This window comes from Symphalangus syndactylus, chromosome 8 (genome assembly GCF_028878055.3).
Source record: "Symphalangus syndactylus isolate Jambi chromosome 8, NHGRI_mSymSyn1-v2.1_pri, whole genome shotgun sequence".
NCBI classification, from domain to species: domain Eukaryota; kingdom Metazoa; phylum Chordata; class Mammalia; order Primates; family Hylobatidae; genus Symphalangus; species Symphalangus syndactylus.
The window spans coordinates 10,402,902-10,422,467 of record NC_072430.2 but is presented as its reverse complement, the minus strand read 5'-3'; positions in this window follow the sequence as shown (position 1 = coordinate 10,422,467).

The following is a 19,566-nucleotide window of genomic DNA, read 5'->3' as shown; positions in this document are numbered from 1 at the left end:
GCATTCTGTGAAACTTCTTTCTGATCTGAGCATTCAGCAAACAGAGTTAAACCATACATTTGATTGAGCAGTTTTGAAACACTCTGTCTGTAGAAAATGCAACTGGACATTCGTAGCGCTAAGTGGGTAATAGTGGAAAAAAGAATATGTTCAAATATAAACTACACAGAAGCATTGTATGAAACTTCTTTCTGTTCTGTGCATTCAACTAACAGAGTTGAACCTTACTTTTGATTGAGCCTTTCTGAAACACTCTTTCTGTAGAAACTGCAATTGGACATTCTGAGCGCTAAGAGGCCTATATTGGGAAAAATAATATCTTCAAATAAAAACTACACAGAAGCATTGTGTGAAACTTATTTCTGATATGTTCATTAAGCTAACAGAGTTAAACCATACTTTTGATTGCGCAGTTCCGAACACTCTTTCTGTAGAAAATGCAGGTGGACATTCGGAGCGCTAAGAGGGTAATAGTGGAAAAAGGAATATATTCAAATATAAACTACACAGTAGCATTCTGTGAAAATTCTTTCTGTTCTGTGCATTCAACTAACAGAGTTGAACCTTACTTTTGATTGAGCCGTTCTGAAACACTCTTTCTGTAGAAACTGCAATTGGACATGCTAAGCGCTAAGAGGCCTACATTGGGAAAAAGAATATCTTCAAATAAAAACTACACAGATGCATTCTGTGAAACTTATTTCTGATCTGTAAATTCAGTTAACAGAGATAAAACATATTTTTGATTGAGCAGTTATGAAACACTCTTTTTGTAGAAAATGCAAGTGGAGATTCGGAGCGCTAAGAGGGTAATAGTGGAAAAAGGAATGTCTTCAAATATAAACTACACAGAATCATTCGGTGAAACTTCTTTCTGATCTGTGCATTCAGCTAACAGAGTTAAACCATACTTTTGATTGAGCAGTTTTGAAACACCCTGTCTGTAGAAAATGCAACTGGACATTCGTAGCGCTAAGTGGGTAATAGTGGAAAAAAGAATATGTTCAAATATAAACTACACAGAAGCATTGTATGAAACTTCTTTCTGTTCTGTGCATTCAACTAACAGAGTTGAACCTTACATTTGATTGAGCCGATCTGAAACACTCTTTTGTAGAAACTGCAATTGGACATTCTGAGCGCTATGAGGCCTATATTGGGAAAAAGAATGTCTACAAATAAAAACTACACAGAAGAATTGTGTGAAACTTCTTTCTGTTCTGTTTGTTCAACTAAAAGAGTTGAACCTTAGTTTTGATTGAGCCGTTCTGAAACACTCTTTCTGTAGAAAATGCAAGTGGAGATTCGGAGTGCTAAGAGGGTAATAGTGGAAAAAGGAATGTCTCCAAATATAAACTACACAGAATCATTCTGTGAAACTTCTTTCTGATCTGTGCATTCAGCTAACAGAGTTAAACCATACTTTTGATTGAGCAGATCTGAACACTCTTTCTGTAGAAAATGCAACTGGACTTTTGGAGCGCTAAGAGGGTAGTAGTGGAAAAAGGAATATATTCAAATATAAACTACACAGAAGCATTCTGTGAAACTTCTTTCTGATCTGAGCATTCAGCTAACAGAGTTAAACCATACTTTTGATTGAGCAGTTTTGAAACACTCTGTCTGTAGAAAATGCAACTGGACATTCGTAGCGCTAAGTGGGTAATAGTGGAAAAAAGAATATGTTCAAATATAAACTACACAGAAGCATTGTATGAAACTTCTTTCTGTTCTGTGCATTCAACTAACAGAGTTGAACCTTACTTTCGATTGAGCCGTTCTGAAACACTCTTTCTGTAGAAACTGCAATTGGACATTCTGAGCGCTAAGAGGCCTATATTTGGAAAAAGAATGTCTACAAATAAAAACTACACAGAAGAATTGTGTGAAACTTCTTTCTGTTCTGTTTGTTCAACTAAAAGAGTTGAACCTTAGTTTTGATTGAGCCGTTCTGAAACACTCTTTCTGTAGAAAATGCAAGTGGAGATTTGGAGCGCTAAGAGGGTAATAGTGGAAAAAGGAATGTCTCCAAATATAAACTACACAGAATCATTCGGTGAAATTTCTTTCTGATCTGTGCATTCAGCTAACAGAGTTAAACCATACTTTTGATTGAGCAGATCTGAACACTCTTTCTGTAGAAAATGCAACTGGACATTTCGAGCGCTAAGAGCGTAGTAGTGGAAAAAGGAATATATTCAAATATAAACTACACAGAAGCATTCTGTGAAACTTCTTTCTGATCTGAGCATTCAGCTAACAGAGTTAAACCATACTTTTGATTGAGCAGTTTTGAATCACTCTGTCTGTAGAAAATGCAACTGGATATTCGTAGCGCTAAGTGGGTAATATTGGAAAAAAGAATATGTTCAAATATGAACTACACAGAAGCATTGTATGAAACTCCTTTCTGTTCTGTGCATTCAACTAACAGAGTTGAACCTTACTTTTGATTGAGCCGTTTTGAAACACTCTTTCTGTAGAAACTGCAATTGGACATTCCGAGCGCTAAGAGGCCTATATTGGGAAAAAGAATGTCTGCAAATAAAAACTACACAGAAGAATTGTGTGAAACTTCTTTCTGTTCTGTTTGTTCAACTAAACGAGTTGAACCTTAGTTTTGATTGAGCCGTTCTGAAACACTCTTTCTGTAGAAAATGCAAGTGGGGATTCGGAGCGCTAAGAGGGTAATAGTGGAAAAAGGAATGTCTCCAAATATAAACTACACAGAATCATTCTGTGAAACTTCTTTCTGATCTGTGCATTCAGCTAACAGAGTTAAACCATACTTTTGATTGAGCAGATCTGAACTCTCTTTCTGTAGAAAATGTAACTAGACATTTGGAGCGCTAAGAGAGTAGTAGTGGAAAAAGGAATATATTCAAATATAAACTACACAGAAGCATTCTGTGAAACTTCTTTCTGATCTGAGCATTCAGCTAACAGAGTTAAACCATACTTTTGATTGAGCAGTTTTGAAACACTCTGTCTGTAGAAAATGCAACTGGACATTCGTAGCGCTAAGTGGGTAATAGTGGAAAAAAGCATATGTTCAAATATAAACTACACAGAAGCATTGTATGAAACTTCTTTCTGTTCTGTGCATTCAACTAACAGAGTTGAACCTTACTTTTGATTGAGCCTTTCTGAAACACTCTTTCTGTAGAAACTGCAATTGGACATTCTGAGCGCTAAGAGGCCTATATTGGGAAAAATAATATCTTCAAATAAAAACTACACAGAAACATTGTGTGAAACTTATTTCTGATATGTTCATTAAGCTAACAGAGTTAAACCATACTTTTGATTGCGCAGTTCTGAACACTCTTTCTGTAGAAAATGCAAGTGGACATTCGGAGCGCTAAGAGGGTAATAGTGGAAAAAGGAATATATTCAAATATAAACTACACAGTAGCATTCTGTGAAAATTCTTTCTGTTCTGTGCATTCAACTAACAGAGTTGAACCTTACTTTTGATTGAGCCGTTCTGAAACACTCTTTCTGTAGAAACTGCAATTGGACATGCTAAGCGCTAAGAGGCCTACATTGGGAAAAAGAATATCTTCAAATAAAAACTACACAGATGCATTCTGTGAAACTTATTTCTGATCTGTAAATTCAGTTAACAGAGATAAAACATATTTTTGATTGAGCAGTTATGAAACACTCTTTTTGTAGAAAATGCAAGTGGAGATTCGGAGCGCTAAGAGGGTAATAGTGTAAAAAGGAATGTCTTCAAATATAAACTACACAGAATCATTCGGTGAAACTTCTTTCTGATCTGTGCATTCAGCTAACAGAGTTAAACCATACTTTTGATTGAGCAGATCTGAACACTCTTTCTGTAGAAAATGCAACTGGACATTTCGAGCGCTAAGAGCGTAGTAGTGGAAAAAGGAATATATTCAAATATAAACTACACAGAAGCATTCTGTGAAACTTCTTTCTGATCTGAGCATTCAGCTAACAGAGTTAAACCATACTTTTGATTGAGCAGTTTTGAATCACTCTGTCTGTAGAAAATGCAACTGGATATTCATAGCGCTAAGTGGGTAATATTGGAAAAAAGAATATGTTCAAATATGAACTACACAGAAGCATTGTATGAAACTTCTTTCTGTTCTGTGCATTCAACTAACAGAGTTGAACCTTACTTTTGATTGAGCCGTTTTGAAACACTCTTTCTGTAGAAACTGCAATTGTACATTCTGAGCGCTAAGAGGCCTATATTGGGAAAAAGAATGTCTGCAAATAAAAACTACACAGAAGAATTGTGTGAAACTTCTTTCTGTTCTGTTTGTTCAACTAAACGAGTTGAACCTTAGTTTTGATTGAGCCGTTCTGAAACACTCTTTCTGTAGAAAATGCAAGTGGGGATTCGGAGCGCTAAGAGGGTAATAGTGGAAAAAGGAATGTCTTCAAATATAAACTACACAGAATCATTCGGTGAAACTTCTTTCTGATCTGTGCATTCAGCTAACAGAGTTAAACCATACTTTTGATTGAGCAGATCTGAACACTCTTTCTGTAGAAAATGCAACTGGACATTTCGAGCGCAAAGAGCGTAGTAGTGGAAAAAGGAATATATTCAAATATAAACTACACAGAAACATTCTGTGAAACTTCTTTCTGTTCTGAGCATTCAGCTAACAGAGTTAAACCATACTTTTGATTGAGCAGTTTTGAAACACTCTGTCTGTAGAAAATGCAACTGGACATTCGTAACGCTAAGTGGGTAATAGTGGAAAAAAGAATATGTTCAAATATAAACTACACAGAAGCATTGTATGAAACTCCTTTGTGTTCTGTGCATTCAACTAACAGAGTTGAACCTTACTTTTGATTGAGCCGTTCTGAAACACTCTTTCTGTAGAAACTGCAATTGGACATTCTGAGCGCTAAGAGGCCTATATTGGGAAAAAGAATGTCTACAAATAAAAACTACACAGAAGAATTGTGTGAAACTTCTTTCTGTTCTGTTTGTTCAACTAAAAGAGTTGAACCTTAGTTTTGATTGAGCCGTTCTGAAACACTCTTTCTGTAGAAAATGCAAGTGGAGATTCGGAGCGCTAAGAGGGTAATAGTGGAAAAAGGAATGTCTCCAAATATAAACTACACAGAATCATTCTGTGAAACTTCTTTCTGATCTGTGCATTCAGCTAACAGAGTTAAACCATACTTTTGATTGAGCAGATCTGAACTCTCTTTCTGTAGAAAATGCAACTGGACATTTGGAGCGCTAAGAGAGTAGTAGTGGAAAAAGGAATATATTCAAATATAAACTACACAGAAGCATTCTGTGAAACTTCTTTCTGATCTGAGCATTCAGCAAACAGAGTTAAACCATACATTTGATTGAGCAGTTTTGAAACACTCTGTCTGTAGAAAATGCAACTGGACATTCGTAGCGCTAAGTGGGTAATAGTGGAAAAAAGAATATGTTCAAATATAAACTACACAGAAGCATTGTATGAAACTTCTTTCTGTTCTGTGCATTCAACTAACAGAGTTGAACCTTACTTTTGATTGAGCCTTTCTGAAACACTCTTTCTGTAGAAACTGCAATTGGACATTCTGAGCGCTAAGAGGCCTATATTGGGAAAAATAATATCTTCAAATAAAAACTACACAGAAGCATTGTGTGAAACTTATTTCTGATATGTTCATTAAGCTAACAGAGTTAAACCATACTTTTGATTGCGCAGTTCCGAACACTCTTTCTGTAGAAAATGCAGGTGGACATTCGGAGCGCTAAGAGGGTAATAGTGGAAAAAGGAATATATTCAAATATAAACTACACAGTAGCATTCTGTGAAAATTCTTTCTGTTCTGTGCATTCAACTAACAGAGTTGAACCTTACTTTTGATTGAGCCGTTCTGAAACACTCTTTCTGTAGAAACTGCAATTGGACATGCTAAGCGCTAAGAGGCCTACATTGGGAAAAAGAATATCTTCAAATAAAAACTACACAGATGCATTCTGTGAAACTTATTTCTGATCTGTAAATTCAGTTAACAGAGATAAAACATATTTTTGATTGAGCAGTTATGAAACACTCTTTTTGTAGAAAATGCAAGTGGAGATTCGGAGCGCTAAGAGGGTAATAGTGGAAAAAGGAATGTCTTCAAATATAAACTACACAGAATCATTCGGTGAAACTTCTTTCTGATCTGTGCATTCAGCTAACAGAGTTAAACCATACTTTTGATTGAGCAGTTTTGAAACACTCTGTCTGTAGAAAATGCAACTGGACATTCGTAGCGCTAAGTGGGTAATAGTGGAAAAAAGAATATGTTCAAATATAAACTACACAGAAGCATTGTATGAAACTTCTTTCTGTTCTGTGCATTCAACTAACGGAGTTGAACCTTACATTTGATTGAGCCGATCTGAAACACTCTTTTGTAGAAACTGCAATTGGACATTCTGAGCGCTATGAGGCCTATATTGGGAAAAAGAATGTCTACAAATAAAAACTACACAGAAGAATTGTGTGAAACTTCTTTCTGTTCTGTTTGTTCAACTAAAAGAGTTGAACCTTAGTTTTGATTGAGCCGTTCTGAAACACTCTTTCTGTAGAAAATGCAAGTGGAGATTCGGAGTGCTAAGAGGGTAATAGTGGAAAAAGGAATGTCTCCAAATATAAACTACACAGAATCATTCTGTGAAACTTCTTTCTGATCTGTGTATTCAGCTAACAGAGTTAAACCATACTTTTGATTGAGCAGATCTGAACACTCTTTCTGTAGAAAATGCAACTGGACTTTAGGAGCGCTAAGAGGGTAGTAGTGGAAAAAGGAATATATTCAAATATAAACTACACAGAAGCATTCTGTGAAACTTCTTTCTGATCTGAGCATTCAGCTAACAGAGTTAAACCATACTTTTGATTGAGCAGTTTTGAAACACTCTGTCTGTAGAAAATGCAACTGGACATTCGTAGCGCTAAGTGGGTAATAGTGGAAAAAAGAATATGTTCAGATATAAACTACACAGAAGCATTATATGAAACTTCTTTCTGTTCTGTGCATTCAACTAACAGAGTTGAACCTTACTTTTGATTGAGCCTTTCTGAAACACTCTTTCTGTAGAAAGTGCAATTGGACATTCTGAGCGCTAAGAGGCCTCTATTGGGAAAAATAATATCTTCAAATAAAAACTACACAGAAGCATTGTGTGAAACTTATTTCTGATATGTTCATTAAGCTAACAGAGTTAAACCATACTTTTGATTGCACAGTTCTGAACACTCTTTCTGTAGAAAATGCAAGTGGACATTCGGAGCGCTAAGAGGGTAATAGTGGAAAAAGGAATATATTCAAATATAAACTACACAGTAGCATTCTGTGAAAATTCTTTCTGTTCTGTGCATTCAACTAACAGAGTTGAACCTTACTTTTGATTGAGCCGTTCTGAAACACTCTTTCTGTAGAAACTGCAATTGGACATGCTAAGCGCTAAGAGGCCTACATTGGGAAAAAGAATATCTTCAAATAAAAACTACACAGATGCATTCTGTGAAACTTATTTCTGATCTGTAAATTCAGTTAACAGAGATAAAACATATTTTTGATTGAGCAGTTATGAAACACTCTTTTTGTAGAAAATGCAAGTGGAGATTCGGAGCGCTAAGAGGGTAATAGTGGAAAAAGGAATGTCTTCAAATATAAACTACACAGAATCATTCGGTGAAACTTCTTTCTGATCTGTGCATTCAGCTAACAGAGTTAAACCATACTTTTGATTGAGCAGTTTTGAAACACTCTTTCTGTAGAAAATGCAACTGGACATTCGTAGCGCTAAGTGGGTAATAGTGGAAAAAAGAATATGTTCAAATATAAACTACACAGAAGCATTGTATGAAACTTCTTTCTGTTCTGTGCATTCAACTAACAGAGTTGAACCTTACATTTGATTGAGCCGATCTGAAACACTCTTTTGTAGAAACTGCAATTGGACATTCTGAGCGCTAAGAGGCCTATATTGGGAAAAAGAATGTCTACAAATAAAAACTACACAGAAGAATTGTGTGAAACTTCTTTCTGTTCTGTTTGTTCAACTAAAAGAGTTGAACCTTAGTTTTGATTGAGCCGTTCTGAAACACTCTTTCTGTAGAAAATGCAAGTGGAGATTCGGAGTGCTAAGAGGGTAATAGTGGAAAAAGGAATGTCTCCAAATATAAACTACACAGAATCATTCTGTGAAACTTCTTTCTGATCTGTGCATTCAGCTAACAGAGTTAAACCATACTTTTGATTGAGCAGATCTGAACACTCTTTCTGTAGAAAATGCAACTGGACTTTTGGAGCGCTAAGAGAGTAGTAGTGGAAAAAGGAATATATTCAAATATAAACTACACAGAAGCATTCTGTGAAACTTCTTTCTGATCTGAGCATTCAGCTAACAGAGTTAAACCATACTTTTGATTGAGCAGTTTTGAAACACTCTGTCTGTAGAAAATGCAACTGGACATTCGTAGCGCTAAGTGGGTAATAGTGGAAAAAAGAATATGTTCAAATATAAACTACACAGAAGCATTGTATGAAACTTCTTTCTGTTCTGTGCATTCAACTAACAGAGTTGAACCTTACTTTTGATTGAGCCTTTCTGAAACACTCTTTCTGTAGAAACTGCAATTGGACATTCTGAGCGCTAAGAGGCCTATATTGGGAAAAATAATATCTTCAAATAAAAACTACACAGAAGCATTGTGTGAAACTTATTTCTGATATGTTCATTAAGCTAACAGAGTTAAACCATACTTTTGATTGCGCAGTTCCGAACACTCTTTCTGTAGAAAATGCAGGTGGACATTCGGAGCGCTAAGAGGGTAATAGTGGAAAAAGGAATATATTCAAATATAAACTACACAGTAGCATTCTGTGAAAATTCTTTCTGTTCTGTGCATTCAACTAACAGAGTTGAACCTTACTTTTGATTGAGCCGTTCTGAAACACTCTTTCTGTAGAAACTGCAATTGGACATGCTAAGCGCTAAGAGGCCTACATTGGGAAAAAGAATATCTTCAAATAAAAACTACACAGATGCATTCTGTGAAACTTATTTCTGATCTGTAAATTCAGTTAACAGAGATAAAACATATTTTTGATTGAGCAGTTATGAAACACTCTTTTTGTAGAAAATGCAAGTGGAGATTCGGAGCGCTAAGAGGGTAATAGTGGAAAAAGGAATGTCTTCAAATATAAACTACACAGAATCATTCGGTGAAACTTCTTTCTGATCTGTGCATTCAGCTAACAGAGTTAAACCATACTTTTGATTGAGCAGTTTTGAAACACTCTGTCTGTAGAAAATGCAACTGGACATTCGTAGCGCTAAGTGGGTAATAGTGGAAAAAAGAATATGTTCAAATATAAACTACACAGAAGCATTGTATGAAACTTCTTTCTGTTCTGTGCATTCAACTAACGGAGTTGAACCTTACATTTGATTGAGCCGATCTGAAACACTCTTTTGTAGAAACTGCAATTGGACATTCTGAGCGCTATGAGGCCTATATTGGGAAAAAGAATGTCTACAAATAAAAACTACACAGAAGAATTGTGTGAAACTTCTTTCTGTTCTGTTTGTTCAACTAAAAGAGTTGAACCTTAGTTTTGATTGAGCCGTTCTGAAACACTCTTTCTGTAGAAAATGCAAGTGGAGATTCGGAGTGCTAAGAGGGTAATAGTGGAAAAAGGAATGTCTCCAAATATAAACTACACAGAATCATTCTGTGAAACTTCTTTCTGATCTGTGTATTCAGCTAACAGAGTTAAACCATACTTTTGATTGAGCAGATCTGAACACTCTTTCTGTAGAAAATGCAACTGGACTTTAGGAGCGCTAAGAGGGTAGTAGTGGAAAAAGGAATATATTCAAATATAAACTACACAGAAGCATTCTGTGAAACTTCTTTCTGATCTGAGCATTCAGCTAACAGAGTTAAACCATACTTTTGATTGAGCAGTTTTGAAACACTCTGTCTGTAGAAAATGCAACTGGACATTCGTAGCGCTAAGTGGGTAATAGTGGAAAAAAGAATATGTTCAGATATAAACTACACAGAAGCATTGTATGAAACTTCTTTCTGTTCTGTGCATTCAACTAACAGAGTTGAACCTTACTTTTGATTGAGCCTTTCTGAAACACTCTTTCTGTAGAAACTGCAATTGGACATTCTGAGCGCTAAGAGGCCTCTATTGGGAAAAATAATATCTTCAAATAAAAACTACACAGAAGCATTGTGTGAAACTTATTTCTGATATGTTCATTAAGCTAACAGAGTTAAACCATACTTTTGATTGCACAGTTCTGAACACTCTTTCTGTAGAAAATGCAAGTGGACATTCGGAGCGCTAAGAGGGTAATAGTGGAAAAAGGAATATATTCAAATATAAACTACACAGTAGCATTCTGTGAAAATTCTTTCTGTTCTGTGCATTCAACTAACAGAGTTGAACCTTACTTTTGATTGAGCCGTTCTGAAACACTCTTTCTGTAGAAACTGCAATTGGACATGCTAAGCGCTAAGAGGCCTACATTGGGAAAAAGAATATCTTCAAATAAAAACTACACAGATGCATTCTGTGAAACTTATTTCTGATCTGTAAATTCAGTTAACAGAGATAAAACATATTTTTGATTGAGCAGTTATGAAACACTCTTTTTGTAGAAAATGCAAGTGGAGATTCGGAGCGCTAAGAGGGTAATAGTGGAAAAAGGAATGTCTTCAAATATAAACTACACAGAATCATTCGGTGAAACTTCTTTCTGATCTGTGCATTCAGCTAACAGAGTTAAACCATACTTTTGATTGAGCAGTTTTGAAACACTCTTTCTGTAGAAAATGCAACTGGACATTCGTAGCGCTAAGTGGGTAATAGTGGAAAAAAGAATATGTTCAAATATAAACTACACAGAAGCATTGTATGAAACTTCTTTCTGTTCTGTGCATTCAACTAACAGAGTTGAACCTTACATTTGATTGAGCCGATCTGAAACACTCTTTTGTAGAAACTGCAATTGGACATTCTGAGCGCTAAGAGGCCTATATTGGGAAAAAGAATGTCTACAAATAAAAACTACACAGAAGAATTGTGTGAAACTTCTTTCTGTTCTGTTTGTTCAACTAAAAGAGTTGAACCTTAGTTTTGATTGAGCCGTTCTGAAACACTCTTTCTGTAGAAAATGCAAGTGGAGATTCGGAGTGCTAAGAGGGTAATAGTGGAAAAAGGAATGTCTCCAAATATAAACTACACAGAATCATTCTGTGAAACTTCTTTCTGATCTGTGCATTCAGCTAACAGAGTTAAACCATACTTTTGATTGAGCAGATCTGAACACTCTTTCTGTAGAAAATGCAACTGGACTTTTGGAGCGCTAAGAGTGTAGTAGTGGAAAAAGGAATATATTCAAATATAAACTACACAGAAGCATTCTGTGAAACTTCTTTCTGATCTGAGCATTCAGCTAACAGAGTTAAACCATACTTTTGATTGAGCAGTTTTGAAACACTCTGTCTGTAGAAAATGCAACTGGACATTCGTAGCGCTAAGTGGGTAATAGTGGAAAAAAGAATATGTTCAAATATAAACTACACAGAAGCATTGTATGAAACTTCTTTCTGTTCTGTGCATTCAACTAACAGAGTTGAACCTTACTTTTGATTGAGCCTTTCTGAAACACTCTTTCTGTAGAAACTGCAATTGGACATTCTGAGCGCTAAGAGGCCTCTATTGGGAAAAATAATATCTTCAAATAAAAACTACACAGAAGCATTGTGTGAAACTTATTTCTGATATGTTCATTAAGCTAACAGAGTTAAACCATACTTTTGATTGCACAGTTCTGAAAACTCTTTCTGTAGAAAATGCAAGTGGACATTCGGAGCGCTAAGAGGGTAATAGTGGAAAAAGGAATATATTCAAATATAAACTACACAGTAGCATTCTGTGAAAATTCTTTCTGTTCTGTGCATTCAACTAACAGAGTTGAACCTTACTTTTGATTGAGCCGTTCTGAAACACTCTTTCTGTAGAAACTGCAATTGGAAATGCTAAGCGCTAAGAGGCCTACATTGGGAAAAAGAATATCTTCAAATAAAAACTACACAGATGCATTCTGTGAAACTTATTTCTGATCTGTAAATTCAGTTAACAGAGATAAAACTTATTTTTGATTGAGCAGTTATGAAACACTCTTTTTGTAGAAAATGCAAGTGGAGATTCGGAGCGCTAAGAGGGTAATAGTGGAAAAAGGAATGTCTTCAAATATAAACTACACAGAATCATTCGGTGAAACTTCTTTCTGATCTGTGCATTCAGCTAACAGAGTTAAACCATACTTTTGATTGAGCAGATCTGAACACTCTTTCGGTAGAAAATGCAACTGGACATTTGGAGCGCTAAGAGCGTAGTAGTGGAAAAAGGAATATATTCAAATATAAACTACACAGAAGCATTCTGTGAAACTTCTTTCTGATCTGAGCATTCAGCTAACAGAGTTAAACCATACTTTTGATTGAGCAGTTTTGAAACACTCTGTCTGTAGAAAATGCAACTGGACATTCGTAGCGCTAAGTGGGTAATAGTGGAAAAAAGAATATGTTCAAATATAAACTACACAGAAGCATTGTATGAAACTTCTTTCTGTTCTGTGCATTCAAATAACAGAGTTGAACCTTACTTTTGATTGAGCCGTTCTGAAACACTCTTTCTGTAGAAACTGCAATTGGACATTCTGAGCGCTAAGAGGCCTATATTGGGAAAAAGAATGTCTACAAATAAAAACTACACAGAAGAATTGTGTGAAACTTCTTTCTGTTCTGTTTGTTCAACTAAAAGAGTTGAACCTTAGTTTTGATTGAGCCGTTCTGAAACACACTTTCTGTAGAAAATGCAAGTGGAGATTCGGAGCTCTAAGAGGGTAATAGTGGAAAAAGGAATGTCTCCAAATATAAACTACACAAAAGTGTCAATCTACTAATTTGTCTTCTAATAACTTTCCACCCAGGAGCATTCGTCCCTCTCATTAGACAGTTGTTCTATGCTTCTTTTTTTCACATTCTAATTGCCTCACCTGAACCAAAAAAAGAATGTGGATCTAGGATCAATACCTTTTGAAAAGTCATTTATTTCATTATATTATTTTTTCATATATCTGCATTATTGCATAGAATACCTGATTGGTCTTATGCTAAGTTTTTCATGTAACATTACCTCTGCAAGATGTTAATAAGTATCCTTCCAAAAATGTTTGAAAAATCTTAGGTAAAACATATTACGTAAGTTCCTGTTTTATAGTTTTCCAAGAGTTTTACTATCCTTGGCCAATGACAAAATTCAAAGCAGAGATACATTACACAACTTTTGTAAAACTTACCTATTTTTCTTATAAGACTGTGGCTTTGTTTTGTTTTGTTTTGAACTTCTTTTCTGTGATGTGACATGAGACTGTGTGTTGAGTTAGGGGTGGGGACATACATTAACAGAGGTTTAGGAACTGCTTTGCTAAAGCAAGTTTGAGGAGAAATTGGGGAGACTAATACAAGATTTCTCTTTAAGCAGTGGGAGTTGAAGGGGTAGGTGGTTTTTGGAGAAAGAAGAGACCCATTCATGGCACAGGCTTCTTTATGTTTCTGCTCTGTGTGATACTTAATGAGGATACAGACATTCACTTCCTCTATTTCCCACCCCTGGCCGGGGGTAACCCAAAGGTACCTGATAAAGACACAGCCTTATAGCTGTATTAAGTATCCCTGAGTGTGTTAGGACTGGAGAGGCCTAAGGAATAAAAAACATACATGCATTAAATGGAACAAATACAGAGAAGAAGAAAACTCAGACATGGTACATTAATTGTGTACCTTTCCTTACAACCCAGCACATCACAGGGTACATGACCTGCTTCCTTTTGACCTGCTTCCTTTATGTTCACTGCATGAACAGGGAAGGGGGCTGGGGTACACGTGGGAGATAATTGTGTTTACTATGTACCTGGTATTAATACATCTATAGAGACAATTGGAATGACTATACTGGAGAAACAGCAAGAGAAGAACTGAAAAGGCTAAAACAAATACTTGGTTCTCTAAAAAATACTCCAAAGGATTTCTCATGTCTGACAAATTACATTTTAGTCTAATAGTAATAAGTGACCAAAACTAAGGTGATTTGATAAATATCATAAGGTATTTTATTGTGAAATTGATATCTATACGTATTGCTTATAAAGCTCAGTAATCTGTTCTTGAATTGAGAAATTACTGAGACAACATCAAAAGCTGTCATTTTTGTTTCTATGTTGTCGTTGTTATTGTTTGTGACGTCAGAGCTTCTAAACTTTATGACTGTTTGAAAGGGGCCTATATAGACCTTGCCTGAATATTAAGTCATGTGAAATGATAAAAAGCTTTCTGATTTATTGGGTTAGACAAAGAAAAAATTGAGAAATTGAGCATCATTAAAATTAAAGACTTTTGTTATTAAAACTGTGCTTAGAATGAAAACAAAAGCCACAGGTTGGGAGAAAATTTTTTCAAAACATATTCAAAACATTTTCAAAACATATCAGATAAATTACTGGTATTTAAAGTATACAGAGAACTCGAAAATAAGAAAGAAAACAACTCATTTAAAAAATAGTCCAAAGGTCTAAATACAGCTGTCAAATGGGGATTTTGAAGTTACTAGTCATGTATCATTAGGGAACTGCAAGTCACAGCAACCGTGAGATATTATTACATGACTATTAAAATGACCAATATCCAAAAGTCTGATGATACCAAAAGCTGGCAAATATGAGGAGAAACAGGAACTTTTATTCATTGCTTGTGAGAATGCAGAATAGTACAGCTACTTTGGCAGTCAGTTTGGCAGTTTCTTATAAAACTAAACATACTCCTAACACAAAACCCAGCAATTACATTCCCGGTATTTACTTAAAGGATTTGAAAACTTACATGCACACAAAAGCCTTCTTCCCATGAATGTTACAGGAGCCTTATTCATGATCACTAAAATCGAAATGTCCTTCAGGAAGTGAATGGAAAAATAAACTGTGGTATATCCAGGCAATGGAATAGTATTCTGTCAAGCTACAGAAGACACACAGGAACCTTTAAATGCATATTGCCAAGTGAAAGAAGCCAGTCTGAAAAGTCTACATACCGTATGATTCAACTACATGACCTTCTGGAGAAAGCAAAACTATGGAGACAGTAAAGAGATCAGTGACTATTAGGGATTTGGAGGAGATTTGTGCAGTCTAAACATGTCATGTGCCAACAATGACGTAAAGATATGTGAGATAAAGTATGACGAATTCTATTGACAAACACACGCAATGGCTTCCATTTAACTGAGAAGAAACCATATACCTAGCACAAGTCTTTTTCTGTGCATTAACTTTTTGTAATACAACTATATGAAGTTATAGCCTATTTTATATATGAATAAAAGCATTTCCAAAGGTTAAGAAAGGGCACAGTGAGAGTGAGAAGCACAGTCTGGGTAGGCAGGTCAATCTAGTTTTCTATCTGTGCTTTAAACTGCTATAACCATCAACTCAATCTACTAATTTATCTTCTACATAAATTAGTAGAGGAAACGATGAACGGATGGAGCAAGGAAGAATTTTAGGAGAGTGAATCCATTATTCTGTATGACACTGTAATGAGGATTATTTGTCATTACACATTTGACAAAACCTACAGAATTCATAAGACAAGGAGTAAACTCTAATACAAACTACATACTTTAGTCAATAGTAATGTACCAATATTGACTCATCAACTATAACAAATGTACCACACTATTGCAAGATGTTAAAAATCGGGGAAATTGGGGTAGAGGCTGAGGATGACGTGTGAATGCTTATTCACTTCTTTCTACAAACCTAAAATTGCTTTTAAAGAGTCAATAAAAATTAAAACAAGGCAGGGTTTTCATGCAATGGAAAAAAACACACAACTTTAGTAAGTGACTCATAATTATGCTTATGCCACTTTGCTAGATTACACTTCATTAATAAATATAGTTTCATTCTTTATGTTATAAAGCAGAATAAAGTCAGATATCTAGAGAAATTGATTTTAATGATTAGAGTAAAAGCATTTTCACCTCCAACGTCAGAATGAGTTCTTCAGAATCAGTCCATTTTATAGTTAAATCAATCATTGATTTTAAAAAAATATTGAGAAAAACTTTAACTTCACTTTTTCCATCAAACTCAATGTCATGACAGCATTGTCATTTCAATCTAGGATTAAAACCTATTTCTGGACCCAGTGGACTTACTGTGATAGATTCTGAAAATGTCAGACGTTAAAGTCCAGTCTTTGATCTGCTGTCCTCTGCAGTTATCAAAAGGTCAGTTTATCCTGCTTCTTTTCTCTCTTTTTCATATATCTTGCACTTCAGCTTAATATTAGTATTAAGCTAAATTTCTTATTTTATTTTGATTGATAAAGGAAAACAGATTGTTTCAATACAGTTACTGAGAATAAGCAGCAAAACGTACTTATAAAGTACACAAGAGAGCTATAAGATAAAAAATTTGTTCAAAAAAAGATTTGGAAATTTTTATTGCATGAATGTTCAAATGGAAAGGAAAACTTTCTGGATTCTTTTTCCACCACACAGGAGTAGCAGCACTAAATTAGTGAATAATGTCCGTTCAATTGGTAGTTTTCATGTATTTCTGATATCAGAAATGGACTGTTAGTAACTAGTTTTAAAAGCAGAGCATTTTTGTGCATGGCATTCCCCTGAATTCCAAAGCCCAAACTTAACTTAGGCTAATTTCTCTCTGCTGGGAGCCCCATTAATTTCTCATAGATAACATTTCATATATATGCGGCATTCTGATGATGTAAAGGAATTCACACCTTATGGGCCTACAAGCCAAATTTAATCAATGGCTTGCTTCATATGGCTGAGAGCTAAAAATTGTTTTGGCATTTTGGAAGTGTTTAAAGAAGGAGAAGGAAGGGGAGAAGAAGAATGAGTAGATGAAGGAGAGACAGAGACTACATATGGCCAGCAAAGCCTATAATATTTACTGTCTAGTTCTTTACACAAAGAACTTTTCCAATCTTGAACAAAACACACACATTTTCGTTATGCCAAAAAAGGACTACAATAAGTCTTCACTTAACATCATTGACAGGTGCTTGAAAACTGGTCATAGGTATATATATTTATGGTCACGTGATGTTTTGATACACGCATACGGAGGGATAAATTGGGGATGGTTAATTGGTACAAAAATACAGTCAGCGAAACCCATTTTACCATAGGTTGACATCAAAAGAGTTAAGCTTCTATGGCTTTTGGTAACTAAAACGTCAACAAACTTGTAAATAAAGATCAAAACACTTCTAATATTAAATGCTGAAATAAATTTCAGCTATTCATACGTTTAAGATTAATAAAAGCTAGTAAAATCATTATTTACCTACTTATTTCAGTTTAGGGTTGCAGTTGACCGCAGCCTATCCTGTCAGCTCAGGACGCAATGTGGGAACCAGCCCTGGACAGGGTGCCGTCGCATTGCAGGTGCACTCACACATACCCACAGTTACTCAGACTGGGACCACATAGACACGTCAATCAACCTCACATGCACAGCCTTGGGAAGTGAGAGGAAACTGGAGCATCCAGAGAATATCAATGCAGACATGGGGAGAATACATAAGCTCTACACAGACAGTGAACCCCAATTGGAATCAATTTGTTTTTTCTCATCAACATCATAATGAAATGACATTGAATGAAACGTCGTTATTCAAAGACCTGTTGTACTCAGTTCTAAACATTTCAGAATTAAGAGATCTACACACATCCTCTTCTATATAATGGAGTGGGTCTCTTAAAATTTCCTGGCAACATACTCTTAGCCTGCCTAGGAAACACTTTAGAATACAACTGCATTATAATAAATTTTCATATTCTATTCATATCTTCATATTTCTCCCTCTACTTATTAAGGTATAGTCTTGTATATGTAATCCTTCAGTTCCTGAACAAGGTGAACATATGATCTCATGATGTGTGTTTTAATTTCTTAACTTTGTTGAGATTTGGGAATGTGAGGATGATGGAAAGGAAAGAAAGGAATTCAGCAGCTATAAAAGAAATCTGACCTTTAATTTTTTTATTGAATTTGTTTCTTGTTTTATTTTTCCTTCCTTTGCACAAATGAGAACTTCTAGTTTTACAAAGGGTACCATCAACTTTAGGACAAAAATTTGTATTTGTGGCATAACACAAGTTGGAGACACAATGATTTAGAGATTGCATATCAATTTTATCAAATAAATGTGATAAAGTAGGTGATATGCACACACACACACATTTGTAGTGACAAAACCATTGACACAGATACCCAGATGGCACTTAATGTACTTTCAGCCTTAAATTCTTTCTCAAGGACAAGCCATTTGTTTGCAAATGATTTAGCATTCAAAAATGATTAAACACGGGAAAAAATGCATTGCACATAAAGTTCAGATTACAAGTGAATTAAAGTCACACTAATATAACTATAATTTATAATGAATTCAAATGGCTTTCAGAAGGGTCATCTGTGGAAGGTGAAGAGCAATCTGAATTTATTTTTCTGGTAACTGGTCACAGCAATGTTTTCTAGACTAGTGAGTGAGTGCTCATACAGCACCATGTGTGTTCAACAACACATAAAGTTGGATGACAAAATCTACTTTAGTGAGAAGGTAGCTATTTCCAGGGGCACCAATAGTAATGTCAGTTTTGAGTCTTGGGTTTGCTTTTGTTTGTTTACAAGGCGATGAAATGTTTAAGGAAAAAATAAATTCTACCAATCCATGTTGAGTGAACATTTCAATCCTTGTAAAGACCAAAGTCAGCTGCCACCATGCCATGCAAACCTTATAGTACATGACATGTTAAATCGGTAACCTCGAAAGGGACTTCTGAGAAGCTATGAGTAAAAGGCACATACAAAATGCCTCTGAGATGAATTCACAAATGAAATGGAAAAGGATAACTGTGTACATCCAAGAAGAATAGTAATTAACAGAAAACAAGAACACTTCTAAATTGAAAGAATCCCTAAAGTAAAAGAAGACCAAAGAAAAAGAAATAAAGATGAGAAGTGAAATGAGGCAGAAATGGTGAGCGACAAGGAGATACACTGAGAAAAAAAGTAGCTAAAGTTAGTGTGTTATTATTTCAGCAAAATTAAGTATATCAATACTGAGAAATATGACTTGAAATAGATTCAGTACCTCAAGCAGAAACATAAACAAATAACATCTGGGTTTTTCTTTTGATAACCAGTATTTTAAATACAAAAATCTAAAAATTTTGTCTTTGTGTAAGAGTTACACATTTATCATACCAATCAATAACAAAAAGGCGCTATAAATACTGTATGGAAATAAATGTCCTAACAGATGTTAACCAGACATCAGTCTTCACCGGTAAGGATTAGATTTGAAGGTGTTTGCAGATAATTAAAACTTGTTTTTATAACATAACTTAGCAGCTAAGTAGTATAATGAAAATGGGATATTCAAATTATAA